Here is an 18,103-nt window from a genome sequence, read left to right as displayed (position 1 = left end):
GGAGTGGCTGAGTTTAGCTTGCGCTAATCGATCTGGTAACACCTGCACCGGTAGCGTAAGCAAATCCGCTTGTCGGTTCCCTTCTGCAATAAAACCAGGTAGAGAAGTGTGAGATCGAACGTGCATAATAAAATAAGGGTGAAGACGGGAATTTAACAGAAAGATGAGTTCTTGTAACAAATTAAACAGTGCCGTATGAGAAACATCTCGTAGCACAGAAGCCTCTGCTCGGCTAACAATTCCTGCAACATAAGCAGAATCAGTGATTATATTGAGAGGAATAGACCATTTTTGAAACACTCGAACAACTGCAGACAATTCTCCTATTTGAGGAGAACCCTGTACAGTCTCTACATCTGAGTTCCACTGTTCTCGATGATCATCCCACCAAAGGATGACAGACTTGTGAGATTTGCCAGACCCATCCGTGAATACAGTGAGGGCTTGTAAAGGCTGGTCACTCCGCTTTGTAATAGGTAAAAGGTGAAAATCAACGCTTAACAGTTTGTGAGAAGGCGGATGAGAAGTGAGTTGGCCTGCGTAGCCAGTTAGAGCTATGCCTAGTGCATCTGATTGTTGTTGTAACCATTGCAGGTAAACACTTGTTACCGGCATACATATAAGGATGAAGTCCGTGCCCGCCAGGGTAAGTAATCGCTGTCTGGCCCTGATGATTAAAGATGCAAACATCACATGTTGGGTAGAAATCGTCTTTGTGGCTTGGTTAGGCAGAAAAATCCATTCAATGATCAGTAAAGGGTCCGTTTTCTGGCAGTCCCATTGGAAAATAAGTGCATGAGGCTGTCGAACAGGGTTAAGGATGATTAATTGAAAAGGCAATTCTGGTTCCCATCGATGCGCTTGTCTGGAGGTAATCGCTGCCGCAGCTTTATGCAAGGAAGTTATGGCTTCAGGACTGAGAGTTCGCGGAGCGTTTAAGTCCGAGCTTCCTTTAAGCATTTCGAATAAGGGACGAAGATCCGCATTAGTGATTCCTAACAATGGTCTGACCCAATTGATTGTTCCTAACAGTTTCTGCACATCATGTAAATTTTTTACATTTGCCTGTATTTGTAAACGTTGCGGAGCAATAGTCTGAGCCCTTATACGCCATCCTAAGTATTTCCAAGGTGGCACTTTTTGAATTTTTTCTGGTGCAATACAGAGGTCTGCTGATTTTACAGCAGCCACGACAAGGGCTACAGCTTCCTCCATGACTTCATGGTGCTGTGCTGCCACTAGGATGTCATCCATATAATGATATAACAATGCAGCAGGTACTACAGTTCTGACAGGACTAAGTATTTTTGCTACATACCATTGGCATATTGTAGGGCTATTTTTCATTCCCTGCGGTAGCACAACCCACTGGTATCTTTGCAAAGGAGCTTGCATGTTGACGCTAGGAACCAAAAAGGCAAATTTAGGAGCATCATCTGGATGCAATGGAATGTTGAAAAAACAATCTTTGAGGTCTATGATGGTTAAATGCCAATCTCTAGGGATCATGGCGGGTGACGGAAGCCCAGGTTGCAGGGCCCCCATGTCTTCCATAGCGTCATTAATTTTTCTGAGGTCATGGAGCAAGCGCCACTTGCCAGTCAGTTTTTTAATAACAAAAACGGGCGAGTTCCAAGGATTTGTAGAGGGTACAATATGTCCCATAGATAGTTGTTCATTAACTATTTCTTGGAGGGCGTGAAGTTTTTCCAGCGGCAGGGACCATTGATCAATCCAAATAGGAGTATCTGTTTTCCAAGTTAACTTTAGGGTTTCACGCCCCTCAATGGCCCCACCTAAAAATGTGTCTGGATAGACATCCCCCACTGAGACAACACATCACACCCCCACAAGACCATAGGTACTGGTAAGATAAACGGTTTGACTGAGGCAACTTGTCCTTCTGAATTTTGAACTTGTATTATTTCTGCGCTTCGGCGGCTAGCTCCACACCCCCCGATTCCTGCTAATGTCTGAGAGACATCAGCTAAAGGCCACCTAGAAGGCCACTTTGCTTGAGAAATAACGGTAACATCTGCACCTGTATCAATAATTCCACTTAACATAACTTGCTGACCTCTGCGAATGAGGGTGCATTGACATATAGGACGTTTTTGTGAGATGGCTTGAACCCATAAAATTAGTGGTTCTCCCGTAGATCCAAAACTTCCCTGTCTCTGTGGGAGCAATTGGTCAGGGATTGGGACATAGTCTTCCTTAGGGATCAGTATCAGTTGAGCGATACGACTTCCCTCTGGCACTGTACAAGGAGGAAAAGGGGTCCAGGCCATAATTTTAATTTCTGAATTACTGTCAGGATCGATTACTCCGGGCAATACAAAAAGTCCTGACAGAGTGGTGGACGATCTTCCTAATAATAATGCTTGCGTTTGAGGGGGCAAAGGACCTGCAATTTTGGTAGGCAGTAAGTGAACAGAGGAATCAAGTAGTGTTACTGTGTGGGCGGTTGCCAGGTCCAGGCAGGCACTCCCTGCTGTTGCTGGGCGGAGACTGGAAACACTCCTGTTTCCCCCCCCGGCGTTTGTGGGGGTGCTGGTCGCGGAACTTGTGTCTGTGCGCGCCGCAGTCCCGCGCTCTGCAATCGGTTTCCCTGTATGGGGCGCTCTTGAGAGTCGTATTTAGATCGACATTGATTAGCATAGCGGCACCCTTTTTGGCACTTGGGACAAACCCCAGGTGTTTGGGGTCGTTTCCCAGCATTGGCACTAAAGCAATCTTTTTTAAGGTGTCCCGGTTTTCCACACCCATAGCAGTTTCGCTGTGGGTCGGCGCCCATCGGGCCGTGCATGGCCGCAAAAGCAGCAGCCATGGCCTCATATTTATGATCCATAGTGCCAATTCTATTACAGGCTTCCACCATTTCAATTAAGGTGGGGTTTTGATTTGGGAGAGACTTCAAGAGCTTTTTACAATTGGCGTTAGCGTTTTCCACAGCCAGTTTAAGGAGTAAAATCTCCCGAGCTTGTCCGTTATCAACTTGCCGCTCTAAGGCTTGTTTTAATCCATCTATAAACTGCATATACGGCTCACGGGGTTCCTGAGTGATACTAGTGAATGCTTTTTGGGGTCTGCCAGAGTCAGGAACTCTCAACAAGGCCCTTTTCACTTCTTCTCTGCCTGCTTCGAAAGCCTCCCGAGGAATGTCCCTAGCTTGGGCTGCCGGGTCCGAAAACTGCCCTGTTCCTGTGAGGTGCTCTATAGTCAATGCAGCTAAGGCGGCATTAGCATGTCCTGCATAACCCAGCAAAACTGTCTGCAATCCCGTTCTCCATTGAGACTCCCACATTGTATATTGTGTTGGGATTAATAACAATCGCGCGAGAGATTTTAAATCATGTGGGGTCATGACATATGTATCGAATACAGAAGATAAAAGGCTTGCAAAATAAGGGGAAGACAACCCATGCTCGGTAACTGTACGGCGCAACTCCTTAATGACTGAAAAAGAAAGAGCTTCCCACTGAGCCTGAGCCCCCCCCCGTCCTTGGTATATAACGGGGGCTACTATAGTTCTGGCTATTTCCAACTCCCCCTCGTTTATCGCTTGGTGCTTAATCTTTCCCCAAACCTCATGAGGATCAGGGGGAAAAAGATCAGGTTCCTTTTCAGGGTCAATCGGACCCGGGTCAAAGGGATCATTCTCTGGGGGATATCCAGCAGCACAAGCTAATGGTGGCGCAGAGGGTTCCGCCCCACCAGCGATTTTAGAAGGGCAGGGGGGAGGTGACTGAGCTCCCTCCTCGGAGCCTCGCTGATTTTGCTCTTGTGCCTTTATGGTTTCAAAGATTTTTCTCCAACTGGGGAGCATATACTGCGCTTCCTCATCTCCTGAGGTGGCTGCGTCCCATAACTTTACCCCCACATTGTCCCAAAGTTCACGCGTAAAAATAGAAGAAGCAGTCACCGCGGGGATCTTAACCTGCACCCATTTAAGGATTAACTTAAGATCTTGTTCCGAAAGAGTCTTTTTCCCATGCTTCTTAAGTAGACCTTTCATAAGCTCATAAGCATCTCTCTCAGGGAAAGACTCTTGATTCCCCATTTTGCTAGTTTCCCGCAGCTCACCTCTCGTTCCAGACAGAGGGATTGTTTGGCTGGCCGGCTTATCCTGCTTCCTTTCAGCAGGTCATTCCACGTTCTGCGGGACTCGTGACATGCCACCAGGTAGGTGGTTTTTCAATCCTTGGCGGTTTCGTCGCTGACGATCACGTCGGGGTCACCAATTTGCCGCGATTGAGAGACAGGGATGCAGCTTGATGCAAGCAAGGTGTCCGCTTTATTGTTTGGCAAACATACATTTATATAGTCTAAGGCACACATGTTTCATGCTGATTGGCTAATCACTTTAACAGACGTTAAGCTAGCTAAGGCGGGAATGTTGGTCAGGCAGTGTTCGCATGGTAACAAGATCGTTATCTCGTAGTCACAAGCTGTCCCCCCGCTCCAGGGCGCAGGCACCCCCACCGACCACAAGCTCCCCGCCTCCAAGTCGCCTCACAACTAGCGCAACAATTAACTTTATTCATACAGCAAACTAGCCTATTAACTCCAAATACAGAAAACTAACTCATCAACTCTAAATTCAGACAACCCACAATAAGGTTGCAGGAGAGGCTCCTCTCCTCCCCGTAGATTATTGGGATCGATGCCCTTCTGGTCTCGGAGCGTCGTGTTCGTCGTGGAGCGTTTTTGGCGCTGTGGCCGTCGCGTGGTCTATAAGGTTCTGCGGAGCGTCTGTCGGCCCGGGTGCGCGTTTGGCTCGGAGCTGCTCTGCCCGGACGCGTAGAGGCAGGGGAGGGTGGACGGAGCTCTGGCGGTCCCCGGTTAACCTGCTGACGCGTTGAATTGCGTGGGCAGAGGCGGCGCGGTCATCTGGGATGGAGTAGCCGTGGGCAGGGGAGCGGAGGGTCCCCGCGCAGGCGTTTGAGAGCCTCCACGAGAGCTTGGGACGTTATTGCGCCACAGAAAGCAGACCTGTGGGCTGGTCAGGCTGTTGATGGGCTGCTGGGTGACTTGCAGAATCACCTGATTTCAGGAGCAGAGGGACAACTTGGCCCGGAAGAGCGACGGAGGAGGCGAGCTGTGCGCCGTAAGCAGGTGGGTCGGTGGGTGGTGCCAGAGGGGAGCTGTGCCGTGTGGCTCTAGCTAAGCTCGGTCGTTTCTCTGTTTCCTAGGTGCGAAGCGAAGAGGAAAGCGGGCTGTCGGCAGCTCAGCTCCTCGGGCCAGGTGAGCACGGAGTGCTGGGCCGAAGCGGCAGCTCGTTTCAGGTCCCGTGTTGCTGGCGCGGGTCCGAGCGTCCTTTGGTGGTGTTTTACAGGCGGCAGCTGAGCGTCTCGGCGGTCCGCGGCGTGGCAGTCAAAAGCAAGGGCGGCCGGGTGGGCGAGCGGCCCAGGTAAGGGAGGGCGAGCTGGGACCGTCTGCGGGCAGGCTGTGTTTTCGGGCGGCGTCCGAGCGCGTGCCTCTGGTTTTGCGGGTGCCGCAGACGAGCCGGCAGGGGCGAAGCCGCACGCCGGCCGGCAGCCGAGAAGGTGAGGCGGCGGTGGGCGTTGCGGAGCCCGGTATTGCCCGGTCTCTCGCTTCATCTTTTCCTTCTCGCTTTGCAGGCGCTTTGTGGGCCCTCTGGACCGGGAGGAGCATTTGCGGTGAGCCGGGCTAGGGGCGAGGAGGAGCGTGGGGCCGGGGACTCGTTCCCGGCGCCACGGTTTTTTTTTGCTTCTCGCCGTCGTAGGCGTCACCAGCGCTGAGGGTTTGTGACTGCGCCAGCGGCAGGACACGCCGACCGGACCGCCCTGGAGCTCAGCAGGAGGTGGGTGTCGCGGACGGACTCGGCGTTTGCCCCGCGGCGCCGTGTGCCGGCGTGGCTTAGCGAGCGCGTGCTTTCTCGTGCTCCTGCAGGCGCTGAAGAGGAACCCGGCGACGCGGGAAGACGGCCGTTGGCGCACGTGGCGTTTTCCTCTGCCGAAGATGGGTTCGGTCCCTCGGCCCTCTGAAAGCTAAGTGGAGGCGGAAGGGCTGGGAAGGGGCCGGGAATGGCAGGGCCGGGGGGTTCAGCTCTGCTAAGGGCAAGGGCCGTCCAGGAACCGCGCCCTTGGCGCGGGTCAAGGGCCCGGGGACCTTTACCGTGCGATGCCAGCGTGTGCCGGGCAGGGCAGCTCCAGCCTGCGTCTGCGTTGTGGTGTAGTTCGGGAAGCCTGCCTTGCGCCTGTCAGCCGATCCTGGGGTCTCGTTGCGTTCGAGGGGCACGGAAGGCCTCTCGGGTGCCACCCCGGGATCTGGAACGCCGGTGCCGATCGGCGTAGCGCCGATCGGGCGCTGGTTTTCTGGTGTCGGCAGCCGAAAGCGTGGCGCGTTCTTGCCTTTCGGCCGTTTCTGGTCAGGGCTGATTGTGGCGTTGTCCTGGGCTGTGCCGGCAGCTCTAGCCATCCAGTCTCAGGGACTGGAACTTCAAGATGCTGGGAAGAAGTTCTTAGGTTTTTCATCAGCTTCTCGTTTGGTTGCGACGTCTCTGCTCGGTTGTGGCGCTGCCGCCGTCTCGTCAGGAGCCGTGACGTCGGGCTCCTTTTCCGTTTGAGGATGCAGGAGAGGCTCCTCTCCTCCCCGTAGATTATTGGGATCGATGCCCTTCTGGTCTCGGAGCGTCGTGTTCGTCGTGGAGCGTTTTTGGCGCTGTGGCCGTCGCGTGGTCTATAAGGTTCTGCGGAGCGTCTGTCGGCCCGGGTGCGCGTTTGGCTCGGAGCTGCTCTGCCCGGACGCGTAGAGGCAGGGGAGGGTGGACGGAGCTCTGGCAGTCCCCGGTTAACCTGCTGACGCGTTGAATTGCGTGGGCAGAGGCGGTGCGGTCATCTGGGATGGAGTAGCCGTGGGCAGGGGAGCAGAGGGTCCCCGCGCAGGCGTTTGAGAGCCTCCACGAGAGCTTGGGACGTTATTGCGCCACAGAAAGCAGACCTGTGGGCTGGTCAGGCTGTGGATGGGCTGCTGGGTGACTTGCAGAATCACCTGATTTCAGGAGCAGAGGGACAACTTGGCCCGGAAGAGCGACGGAGGAGGCGAGCTGTGCGCCGTAAGCAGGTGGGTCGGTGGGTGGTGCCAGAGGGGAGCTGTGCCGTGTGGCTCTAGCTAAGCTCGGTCGTTTCTCTGTTTCCTAGGCGCGAAGCGAAGAGGAAAGCGGGCTGTCGGCAGCTCAGCTCCTCGGGCCAGGTGAGCACGGAGTGCTGGGCCGAAGCGGCAGCTCGTTTCAGGTCCCGTGTTGCTGGCGCGGGTCCGAGCGTCCTTTGGTGGTGTTTTACAGGCGGCAGCTGAGCGTCTCGGCGGTCCGCGGCGTGGCAGTCAAAAGCAAGGGCGGCCGGGTGGGCGAGCGGCCCAGGTAAGGGAGGGCGAGCTGGGACCGTCTGCGGGCAGGCTGTGTTTTCGGGCGGCGTCCGAGCGCGTGCCTCTGGTTTTGCGGGTGCCGCAGACGAGCCGGCAGGGGCGAAGCCGCACGCCGGCCGGCAGCCGAGAAGGTGAGGCGGCGGTGGGCGTTGCGGAGCCCGGTATTGCCCGGTCTCTCGCTTCATCTTTTCCTTCTCGCTTTGCAGGCGCTTTGTGGGCCCTCTGGACCGGGAGGAGCATTTGCGGTGAGCCGGGCTAGGGGCGAGGAGGAGCGTGGGGCCGGGGACTCGTTCCCGGCGCCACGGTTTTTTTTTGCTTCTCGCCGTCGTAGGCGTCACCAGCGCTGAGGGTTTGTGACCGCGCCAGCGGCAGGACACGCCGACCGGACCGCCCTGGAGCTCAGCAGGAGGTGGGTGTCGCGGACGGACTCGGCGTTTGCCCCGCGGCGCCGTGTGCCGGCGTGGCTTAGCGAGCGCGTGCTTTCTCGTGCTCCTGCAGGCGCTGAAGAGGAACCCGGCGACGCGGGAAGACGGCCGTTGGCGCACGTGGCGTTTTCCTCTGCCGAAGATGGGTTCGGTCCCTCGGCCCTCTGAAAGCTAAGTGGAGGCGCGAGGGCTGGGAAGGGGCCGGGAATGGCAGGGCCGGGGGGTTCAGCTCTGCTAAGGGCAAGGGCCGTACAGGAACCGCGTCCTTGGCGCGGGTCAAGGGCCCGGGGACCTTTACCGTGCGATGCCAGCGTGTGCCGGGCAGGGCAGCTCCAGCCTGCGTCTGCGTTGTGGTGTAGTTCGGGAAGCCTGCCTTGCGCCTGTCAGCCGATCCTGGGGTCTCGTTGCGTTCGAGGGGCACGGAAGGCCTCTCGGTTGCCACCCCGGGATCTGGAACGCCGGTGCCGATCGGCGTAGCGCCGATCGGGCGCTGGTTTTCTGGTGTCGGCAGCCGAAAGCGTGGCGGGTTCTTGCCTTTGGGCCGTTTCTGGTCAGGGCTGATTGTGGCGTTGTCCTGGGCTGTGCCGGCAGCTCTAGCCATCCAGTCTCAGGGACTGGAACTTCAAGATGCTGGGAAGAAGTTCTTAGGTTTTTCATCAGCTTCTCGTTTGGTTGCGACGTCTCTGCTCGGTTGTGGCGCTGCCGCCGTCTCGTCAGGAGCCGTGACGTCGGGCTCCTTTTCCGTTTGAGGATGCAGGAGAGGCTCCTCTCCTCCCCGTAGATTATTGGGATCGATGCCCTTCTGGTCTCGGAGCGTCGTGTTCGTCGTGGAGCGTTTTTGGCGCTGTGGCCGTCGCGTGGTCTATAAGGTTCTGCGGAGCGTCTGTCGGCCCGGGTGCGCGTTTGGCTCGGAGCTGCTCTGCCCGGACGCGTAGAGGCAGGGGAGGGTGGACGGAGCTCTGGCGGTCCCCGGTTAACCTGCTGACGCGTTGAATTGCGTGGGCAGAGGAGGTGCCGTCATCTGGGATGGAGTAGCCGTGGGCAGGGGAGCGGAGGGTCCCCGCGCAGGCGTTTGAGAGCCTCCACGAGAGCTTGGGATGTTATTGCGCCACAGAAAGCAGACCTGTGGGCTGGTCAGGCTGTGGATGGGCTGCTGGGTGACTTGCAGAATCACCTGATTTCAGGAGCAGAGGGACAACTTGGCCCGGAAGAGCGACGGAGGAGGCGAGCTGTGCGCCGTAAGCAGGTGGGTCGGTGGGTGGTGCCAGAGGGGAGCTGTGCCGTGTGGCTCTAGCTAAGCTCGGTCGTTTCTCTGTTTCCTAGGTGCGAAGCGAAGAGGAACGCGGGCTGTCGGCAGCTCAGCTCCTCGGGCCAGGTGAGCACGGAGTGCTGGGCCGAAGCGGCAGCTCGTTTCAGGTCCCGTGTTGCTGGCGCGGGTCCGAGCGTCCTTTGGTGGTGTTTTACAGGCGGCAGCTGAGTGTCTCGGCGGTCCGCGGCGTGGCAGTCAAAAGCAAGGGCGGCCGGGTGGGCGAGCGGCCCAGGTAAGGGAGGGCGAGCTGGGACCGTCTGCGGGCAGGCTGTGTTTTCGGGCGGCGTCCGAGCGCGTGCCTCTGGTTTTGCGGGTGCCGCAGACGAGCCGGCAGGGGCGAAGCCGCACGCCGGCCGGCAGCCGAGAAGGTGAGGCGGCGGTGGGCGTTGCGGAGCCCGGTATTGCCCGGTCTCTCGCTTCATCTTTTCCTTGTCGCTTTGCAGGCGCTTTGTGGGCCCTCTGGACCGGGAGGAGCATTTGCGGTGAGCCGGGCTAGGGGCGAGGAGGAGCGTGGGGCCGGGGACTCGTTCCCGGCGCCACGGTTTTTTTTGCTTCTCGCCGTCGTAGGCGTCACCAGCGCTGAGGGTTTGTGACCGCGCCAGCGGCAGGACACGCCGACCGGACCGCCCTGGAGCTCAGCAGGAGGTGGGTGTCGCGGACGGACTCGGCGTTTGCCCCGCGGCGCCGTGTGCCGGCGTGGCTTAGCGAGCGCGTGCTTTCTCGTGCTCCTGCAGGCGCTGAAGAGGAACCCGGCGACGCGGGAAGACGGCCGTTGGCGCACGTGGCGTTTTCCTCTGCCGAAGATGGGTTCGGTCCCTCGGCTCTATGAAAGCTAAGTGGAGGCGCGAGGGCTGGGAAGGGGCCGGGAATGGCAGGGCCGGGGGGTTCAGCTCTGCTAAGGGCAAGGGCCGTACAGGAACCGCGTCCTTGGCGCGGGTCAAGGGCCCGGGGACCTTTACCGTGCGATGCCAGTGTGTGCCGGGCAGGGCAGCTCCAGCCTGCGTCTGCGTTGTGGTGTAGTTCGGGAAGCCTGCCTTGCGCCTGTCAGCCGATCCTGGGGTCTCGTTGCGTTCGAGGGGCACGGAAGGCCTCTCGGTTGCCACCCCGGGATGTGGAACGCCGGTGCCGATCGGCGTAGCGCCGATCGGGCGCTGGTTTTCTGGTGTCGGCAGCCGAAAGCGTGGCGGGTTCTTGCCTTTGGGCCGTTTCTGGTCAGGGCTGATTGTGGCGTTGTCCTGGGCTGTGCCGGCAGCTCTAGCCATCCAGTCTCAGGGACTGGAACTTCAAGATGCTGGGAAGAAGTTCTTAGGTTTTTCATCAGCTTCTCGTTTGGTTGCGACGTCTCTGCTCGGTTGTGGCGCTGCCGCCGTCTCGTCAGGAGCCGTGACGTCGGGCTCCTTTTCCGTTTGAGGATGCAGGAGAGGCTCCTCTCCTCCCCGTAGATTATTGGGATCGATGCCCTTCTGGTCTCGGAGCGTCGTGTTCGCCGTGGAGCGTTTTTGGCGCTGTGGCCGTCGCGTGGTCTATAAGGTTCTGCGGAGCGTCTGTCGGCCCGGGTGCGCGTTTGGCTCGGAGCTGCTCTGCCCGGACGCGTAGAGGCAGGGGAGGGTGGACGGAGCTCTGGCGGTCCCCGGTTAACCTGCTGACGCGTTGAATTGCGTGGGCAGAGGAGGTGCCGTCATCTGGGATGGAGTAGCCGTGGGCAGGGGAGCGGAGGGTCCCCGCGCAGGCGTTTGAGAGCCTCCACGAGAGCTTGGGATGTTATTGCGCCACAGAAAGCAGACCTGTGGGCTGGTCAGGCTGTGGATGGGCTGCTGGGTGACTTGCAGAATCACCTGATTTCAGGAGCAGAGGGACAACTTGGCCCGGAAGAGCGACGGAGGAGGCGAGCTGTGCGCCGTAAGCAGGTGGGTCGGTGGGTGGTGCCAGAGGGGAGCTGTGCCGTGTGGCTCTAGCTAAGCTCGGTCGTTTCTCTGTTTCCTAGGTGCGAAGCGAAGAGGAACGCGGGCTGTCGGCAGCTCAGCTCCTCGGGCCAGGTGAGCACGGAGTGCTGGGCCGAAGCGGCAGCTCGTTTCAGGTCCCGTGTTGCTGGCGCGGGTCCGAGCGTCCTTTGGTGGTGTTTTACAGGCGGCAGCTGAGCGTCTCGGCGGTCCGCGGCGTGGCAGTCAAAAGCAAGGGCGGCCGGGTGGGCGAGCGGCCCAGGTAAGGGAGGGCGAGCTGGGACCGTCTGCGGGCAGGCTGTGTTTTCGGGCGGCGTCCGAGCGCGTGCCTCTGGTTTTGCGGGTGCCGCAGACGAGCCGGCAGGGGCGAAGCCGCACGCCGGCCGGCAGCCGAGAAGGTGAGGCGGCGGTGGGCGTTGCGGAGCCCGGTATTGCCCGGTCTCTCGCTTCATCTTTTCCTTGTCGCTTTGCAGGCGCTTTTTGGGCCCTCTGGACCGGGAGGAGCATTTGTGGTGAGCCGGGCTAGGGGCGAGGAGGAGCGTGGGGCCGGGGACTCGTTCCCGGCGCCACGGTTTTTTTTTGCTTCTCGCCGTCGTAGGCGTCACCAGCGCTGAGGGTTTGTGACTGCGCCAGCGGCAGGACACGCCGACCGGACCGCCCTGGAGCTCAGCAGGAGGTGGGTGTCGCGGACGGACTCGGCGTTTGCCCCGCGGCGCCGTGTGCCGGCGTGGCTTAGCGAGCGCGTGCTTTCTCGTGCTCCTGCAGGCGCTGAAGAGGAACCCGGCGACGCGGGAAGACGGCCGTTGGCGCACGTGGCGTTTTCCTCTGCCGAAGATGGGTTCGGTCCCTCGGCCCTCTGAAAGCTAAGTGGAGGCACGAGGGCTGGGAAGGGGCCGGGAATGGCAGGGCCGGGGGGTTTAGCTCTGCTAAGGGCAAGGGCCGTCCAGGAACCGCGCCCTTGGCGCGGGTCAAGGGCCCGGGGACCTTTACCGTGCGATGCCAGCGTGTGCCGGGCAGGGCAGCTCCAGCCTGCGTCTGCGTTGTGGTGTAGTTCGGGAAGCCTGCCTTGCGCCTGTCAGCCGATCCTGGGGTCTCGTTGCGTTCGAGGGGCACGGAAGGCCTCTCGGGTGCCACCCCGGGATCTGGAACGCCGGTGCCGATCGGCGTAGCGCCGATCGGGCGCTGGTTTTCTGGTGTCGGCAGCCGAAAGCGTGGCGGGTTCTTGCCTTTGGGCCGTTTCTGGTCAGGGCTGATTGTGGCGTTGTCCTGGGCTGTGCCGGCAGCTCTAGCCATCCAGTCTCAGGGACTGGAACTTCAAGATGCTGGGAAGAAGTTCTTAGGTTTTTCATCAGCTTCTCGTTTGGTTGCGACGTCTCTGCTCGGTTGTGGCGCTGCCGCCGTCTCGTCAGGAGCCGTGACGTCGGGCTCCTTTTCCGTTTGAGGATGCAGGAGAGGCTCCTCTCCTCCCCGTAGATTATTGGGATCGATGCCCTTCTGGTCTCGGAGCGTCGTGTTCGTCGTGGAGCGTTTTTGGCGCTGTGGCCGTCGCGTGGTCTATAAGGTTCTGCGGAGCGTCTGTCGGCCCGGGTGCGCGTTTGGCTCGGAGCTGCTCTGCCCGGACGCGTAGAGGCAGGGGAGGGTGGACGGAGCTCTGGCGGTCCCCGGTTAACCTGCTGACGCGTTGAATTGCGTGGGCAGAGGAGGTGCCGTCATCTGGGATGGAGTAGCCGTGGGCAGGGGAGCGGAGGGTCCCCGCGCAGGCGTTTGAGAGCCTCCACGAGAGCTTGGGATGTTATTGCGCCACAGAAAGCAGACCTGTGGGCTGGTCAGGCTGTGGATGGGCTGCTGGGTGACTTGCAGAATCACCTGATTTCAGGAGCAGAGGGACAACTTGGCCCGGAAGAGCGACGGAGGAGGCGAGCTGTGCGCCGTAAGCAGGTGGGTCGGTGGGTGGTGCCAGAGGGGAGCTGTGCCGTGTGGCTCTAGCTAAGCTCGGTCGTTTCTCTGTTTCCTAGGTGCGAAGCGAAGAGGAACGCGGGCTGTCGGCAGCTCAGCTCCTCGGGCCAGGTGAGCACGGAGTGCTGGGCCGAAGCGGCAGCTCGTTTCAGGTCCCGTGTTGCTGGCGCGGGTCCGAGCGTCCTTTGGTGGTGTTTTACAGGCGGCAGCTGAGCGTCTCGGTGGTCCGCGGCGTGGCAGTCAAAAGCAAGGGCGGCCGGGTGGGCGAGCGGCCCAGGTAAGGGAGGGCGAGCTGGGACCGTCTGCGGGCAGGCTGTGTTTTCGGGCGGCGTCCGAGCGCGTGCCTCTGGTTTTGCGGGTGCCGCAGACGAGCCGGCAGGGGCGAAGCCGCACGCCGGCCGGCAGCCGAGAAGGTGAGGCGGCGGTGGGCGTTGCGGAGCCCGGTATTGCCCGGTCTCTCGCTTCATCTTTTCCTTGTCGCTTTGCAGGCGCTTTGTGGGCCCTCTGGACCGGGAGGAGCATTTGCGGTGAGCCGGGCTAGGGGCGAGGAGGAGCGTGGGGCCGGGGACTCGTTCCCGGCGCCACGGTTTTTTTTTGCTTCTCGCCGTCGTAGGCGTCACCAGTGCTGAGGGTTTGTGACCGCGCCAGCGGCAGGACACGCCGACTGGACCGCCCTGGAGCTCAGCAGGAGGTGGGTGTCGCGGACGGACTCGGCGTTTGCCCCGCGGCGCCGTGTGCCGGCGTGGCTTAGCGAGCGCGTGCTTTCTCGTGCTCCTGCAGGCGCTGAAGAGGAACCCGGCGACGCGGGAAGACGGCCGTTGGCGCACGTGGCGTTTTCCTCTGCTGAAGATGGGTTCGGTCCCTCGGCCCTCTGAAAGCTAAGTGGAGGCGCGAGGGCTGGGAAGGGGCCGGGAATGGCAGGGCCGGGGGGTTTAGCTCTGCTAAGGGCAAGGGCCGTCCAGGAACCGCGCCCTTGGCGCGGGTCAAGGGCCCGGGGACCTTTACCGTGCGATGCCAGCGTGTGCCGGGCAGGGCAGCTCCAGCCTGCGTCTGCGTTGTGGTGTAGTTCGGGAAGCCTGCCTTGCGCCTGTCAGCCGATCCTGGGGTCTCGTTGCGTTCGAGGGGCACGGAAGGCCTCTCGGGTGCCACCCCGGGATCTGGAACGCCGGTGCCGATCGGCGTAGCGCCGATCGGGCGCTGGTTTTCTGGTGTCGGCAGCCGAAAGCGTGGCGGGTTCTTGCCTTTGGGCCGTTTCTGGTCAGGGCTGATTGTGGCGTTGTCCTGGGCTGTGCCGGCAGCTGTGCTCTCTAGCCATCCAGTCTCAGGGACTGGAACTTCAAGATGCTGGGAAGAAGTTCTTAGGTTTTTCATCAGCTTCTCGTTTGGTTGCGACGTCTCTGCTCGGTTGTGGCGCTGCCGCCGTCTCGTCAGGAGCCGTGACGTCGGGCTCCTTTTCCGTTTGAGGATGCAGGAGAGGCTCCTCTCCTCCCCGTAGATTATTGGGATCGATGCCCTTCTGGTCTCGGAGCGTCGTGTTCGTCGTGGAGCGTTTTTGGCGCTGTGGCCGTCGCGTGGTCTATAAGGTTCTGCGGAGCGTCTGTCGGCCCGGGTGCGCGTTTGGCTCGGAGCTGCTCTGCCCGGACGCGTAGAGGCAGGGGAGGGTGGACGGAGCTCTGGCGGTCCCCGGTTAACCTGCTGACGCGTTGAATTGCGTGGGCAGAGGCGGTGCGGTCATCTGGGATGGAGTAGCCGTGGGCAGGGGAGCGGAGGGTCCCCGCGCAGGCGTTTGAGAGCCTCCACGAGAGCTTGGGACGTTATTGCGCCACAGAAAGCAGACCTGTGGGCTGGTCAGGCTGTGGATGGGCTGCTGGGTGACTTGCAGAATCACCTGATTTCAGGAGCAGAGGGACAACTTGGCCCGGAAGAGCGACGGAGGAGGCGAGCTGTGCGCCGTAAGCAGGTGGGTCGGTGGGTGGTGCCAGAGGGGAGCTGTGCCGTGTGGCTCTAGCTAAGCTCGGTCGTTTCTCTGTTTCCTAGGTGCGAAGCGAAGAGGAAAGCGGGCTGTCGGCAGCTCAGCTCCTCGGGCCAGGTGAGCACGGAGTGCTGGGCCGAAGCGGCAGCTCGTTTAAGGTCCCGTGTTGCTGGCGCGGGTCCGAGCGTCCTTTGGTGGTGTTTTACAGGCGGCAGCTGAGCGTCTCGGCGGTCCGCGGCGTGGCAGTCAAAAGCAAGGGCGGCCGGGTGGGCGAGCGGCCCAGGTAAGGGAGGGCGAGCTGGGACCGTCTGCGGGCAGGCTGTGTTTTCGGGCGGCGTCCGAGCGCGTGCCTCTGGTTTTGCGGGTGCCGCAGACGAGCCGGCAGGGGCGAAGCCGCACGCCGGCCGGCAGCCGAGAAGGTGAGGCGGCGGTGGGCGTTGCGGAGCCCGGTATTGCCCGGTGTCTCGCTTCATCTTTTCCTTCTCGCTTTGCAGGCGCTTTGTGGGCCCTCTGGACCGGGAGGAGCATTTGCGGTGAGCCGGGCTAGGGGCGAGGAGGAGCGTGGGGCCGGGGACTCGTTCCCGGCGCCACGGTTTTTTTTTGCTTCTCGCCGTCGTAGGCGTCACCAGCGCTGAGGGTTTGTGACCGCGCCAGCGGCAGGACACGCCGACCGGACCGCCCTGGAGCTCAGCAGGAGGTGGGTGTCGCGGACGGACTCGGCGTTTGCCCCGCGGCGCCGTGTGCCGGCGTGGCTTAGCGAGCGCGTGCTTTCTCGTGCTCCTGCAGGCGCTGAAGAGGAACCCGGCGACGCGGGAAGACGGCCGTTGGCGCACGTGGCGTTTTCCTCTGCCGAAGATGGGTTCGGTCCCTCGGCCCTCTGAAAGCTAAGTGGAGGCGCGAGGGCTGGGAAGGGGCCGGGAATGGCAGGGCCGGGGGGTTTAGCTCTGCTAAGGGCAAGGGCCGTCCAGGAACCGCGCCCTTGGCGCGGGTCAAGGGCCCGGGGACCTTTACCGTGCGATGCCAGCGTGTGCCGGGCAGGGCAGCTCCAGCCTGCGTCTGCGTTGTGGTGTAGTTCGGGAAGCCTGCCTTGCGCCTGTCAGCCGATCCTGGGGTCTCGTTGCGTTCGAGGGGCACGGAAGGCCTCTCGGGTGCCACCCCGGGATGTGGAACGCCGGTGCCGATCGGCGTAGCGCCGATCGGGCGCTGGTTTTCTGGTGTCGGCAGCCGAAAGCGTGGCGGGTTCTTGCCTTTGGGCCGTTTCTGGTCAGGGCTGATTGTGGCGTTGTCCTGGGCTGTGCCGGCAGCTCTAGCCATCCAGTCTCAGGGACTGGAACTTCAAGATGCTGGGAAGAAGTTCTTAGGTTTTTCATCAGCTTCTCGTTTGGTTGCGACGTCTCTGCTCGGTTGTGGCGCTGCCGCCGTCTCGTCAGGAGCCGTGACGTCGGGCTCCTTTTCCGTTTGAGGATGCAGGAGAGGCTCCTCTCCTCCCCGTAGATTATTGGGATCGATGCCCTTCTGGTCTCGGAGCGTCGTGTTCGTCGTGGAGCGTTTTTGGCGCTGTGGCCGTCGCGTGGTCTATAAGGTTCTGCGGAGCGTCTGTCGGCCCGGGTGCGCGTTTGGCTCGGAGCTGCTCTGCCCGGACGCGTAGAGGCAGGGGAGGGTGGACGGAGCTCTGGCGGTCCCCGGTTAACCTGCTGACGCGTTGAATTGCGTGGGCAGAGGAGGTGCCGTCATCTGGGATGGAGTAGCCGTGGGCAGGGGAGCGGAGGGTCCCCGCGCAGGCGTTTGAGAGCCTCCACGAGAGCTTGGGACGTTATTGCGCCACAGAAAGCAGACCTGTGGGCTGGTCAGGCTGTGGATGGGCTGCTGGGTGACTTGCAGAATCACCTGATTTCAGGAGCAGAGGGACAACTTGGCCCGGAAGAGCGACGGAGGAGGCGAGCTGTGCGCCGTAAGCAGGTGGGTCGGTGGGTGGTGCCAGAGGGGAGCTGTGCCGTGTGGCTCTAGCTAAGCTCGGTCGTTTCTCTGTTTCCTAGGTGCGAAGCGAAGAGGAACGCGGGCTGTCGGCAGCTCAGCTCCTCGGGCCAGGTGAGCACGGAGTGCTGGGCCGAAGCGGCAGCTCGTTTCAGGTCCCGTGTTGCTGGCGCGGGTCCGAGCGTCCTTTGGTGGTGTTTTACAGGCGGCAGCTGAGCGTCTCGGCGGTCCGCGGCGTGGCAGTCAAAAGCAAGGGCGGCCGGGTGGGCGAGCGGCCCAGGTAAGGGAGGGCGAGCTGGGACCGTCTGCGGGCAGGCTGTGTTTTCGGGCGGCGTCCGAGCGCGTGCCTCTGGTTTTGCGGGTGCCGCAGACGAGCCGGCAGGGGCGAAGCCGCACGCCGGCCGGCAGCCGAGAAGGTGAGGCGGCGGTGGGCGTTGCGGAGCCCGGTATTGCCCGGTCTCTCGCTTCATCTTTTCCTTGTCGCTTTGCAGGCGCTTTGTGGGCCCTCTGGACCGGGAGGAGCATTTGCGGTGAGCCGGGCTAGGGGCGAGGAGGAGCGTGGGGCCGGGGACTCGTTCCCGGCGCCACGGTTTTTTTTTGCTTCTCGCCGTCGTAGGCGTCACCAGTGCTGAGGGTTTGTGACCGCGCCAGCGGCAGGACACGCCGACTGGACCGCCCTGGAGCTCAGCAGGAGGTGGGTGTCGCGGACGGACTCGGCGTTTGCCCCGCGGCGCCGTGTGCCGGCGTGGCTTAGCGAGCGCGTGCTTTCTCGTGCTCCTGCAGGCGCTGAAGAGGAACCCGGCGACGCGGGAAGACGGCCGTTGGCGCACGTGGCGTTTTCCTCTGCTGAAGATGGGTTCGGTCCCTCGGCCCTCTGAAAGCTAAGTGGAGGCGCGAGGGCTGGGAAGGGGCCGGGAATGGCAGGGCCGGGGGGTTTAGCTCTGCTAAGGGCAAGGGCCGTCCAGGAACCGCGCCCTTGGCGCGGGTCAAGGGCCCGGGGACCTTTACCGTGCGATGCCAGCGTGTGCCGGGCAGGGCAGCTCCAGCCTGCGTCTGCGTTGTGGTGTAGTTCGGGAAGCCTGCCTTGCGCCTGTCAGCCGATCCTGGGGTCTCGTTGCGTTCGAGGGGCACGGAAGGC

This window comes from Columba livia, chromosome Z, assembly GCF_036013475.1.
Source record: "Columba livia isolate bColLiv1 breed racing homer chromosome Z, bColLiv1.pat.W.v2, whole genome shotgun sequence".
NCBI lineage: Eukaryota > Metazoa > Chordata > Aves > Columbiformes > Columbidae > Columba > Columba livia.
Note: the sequence above shows the minus strand (reverse complement) of the source record.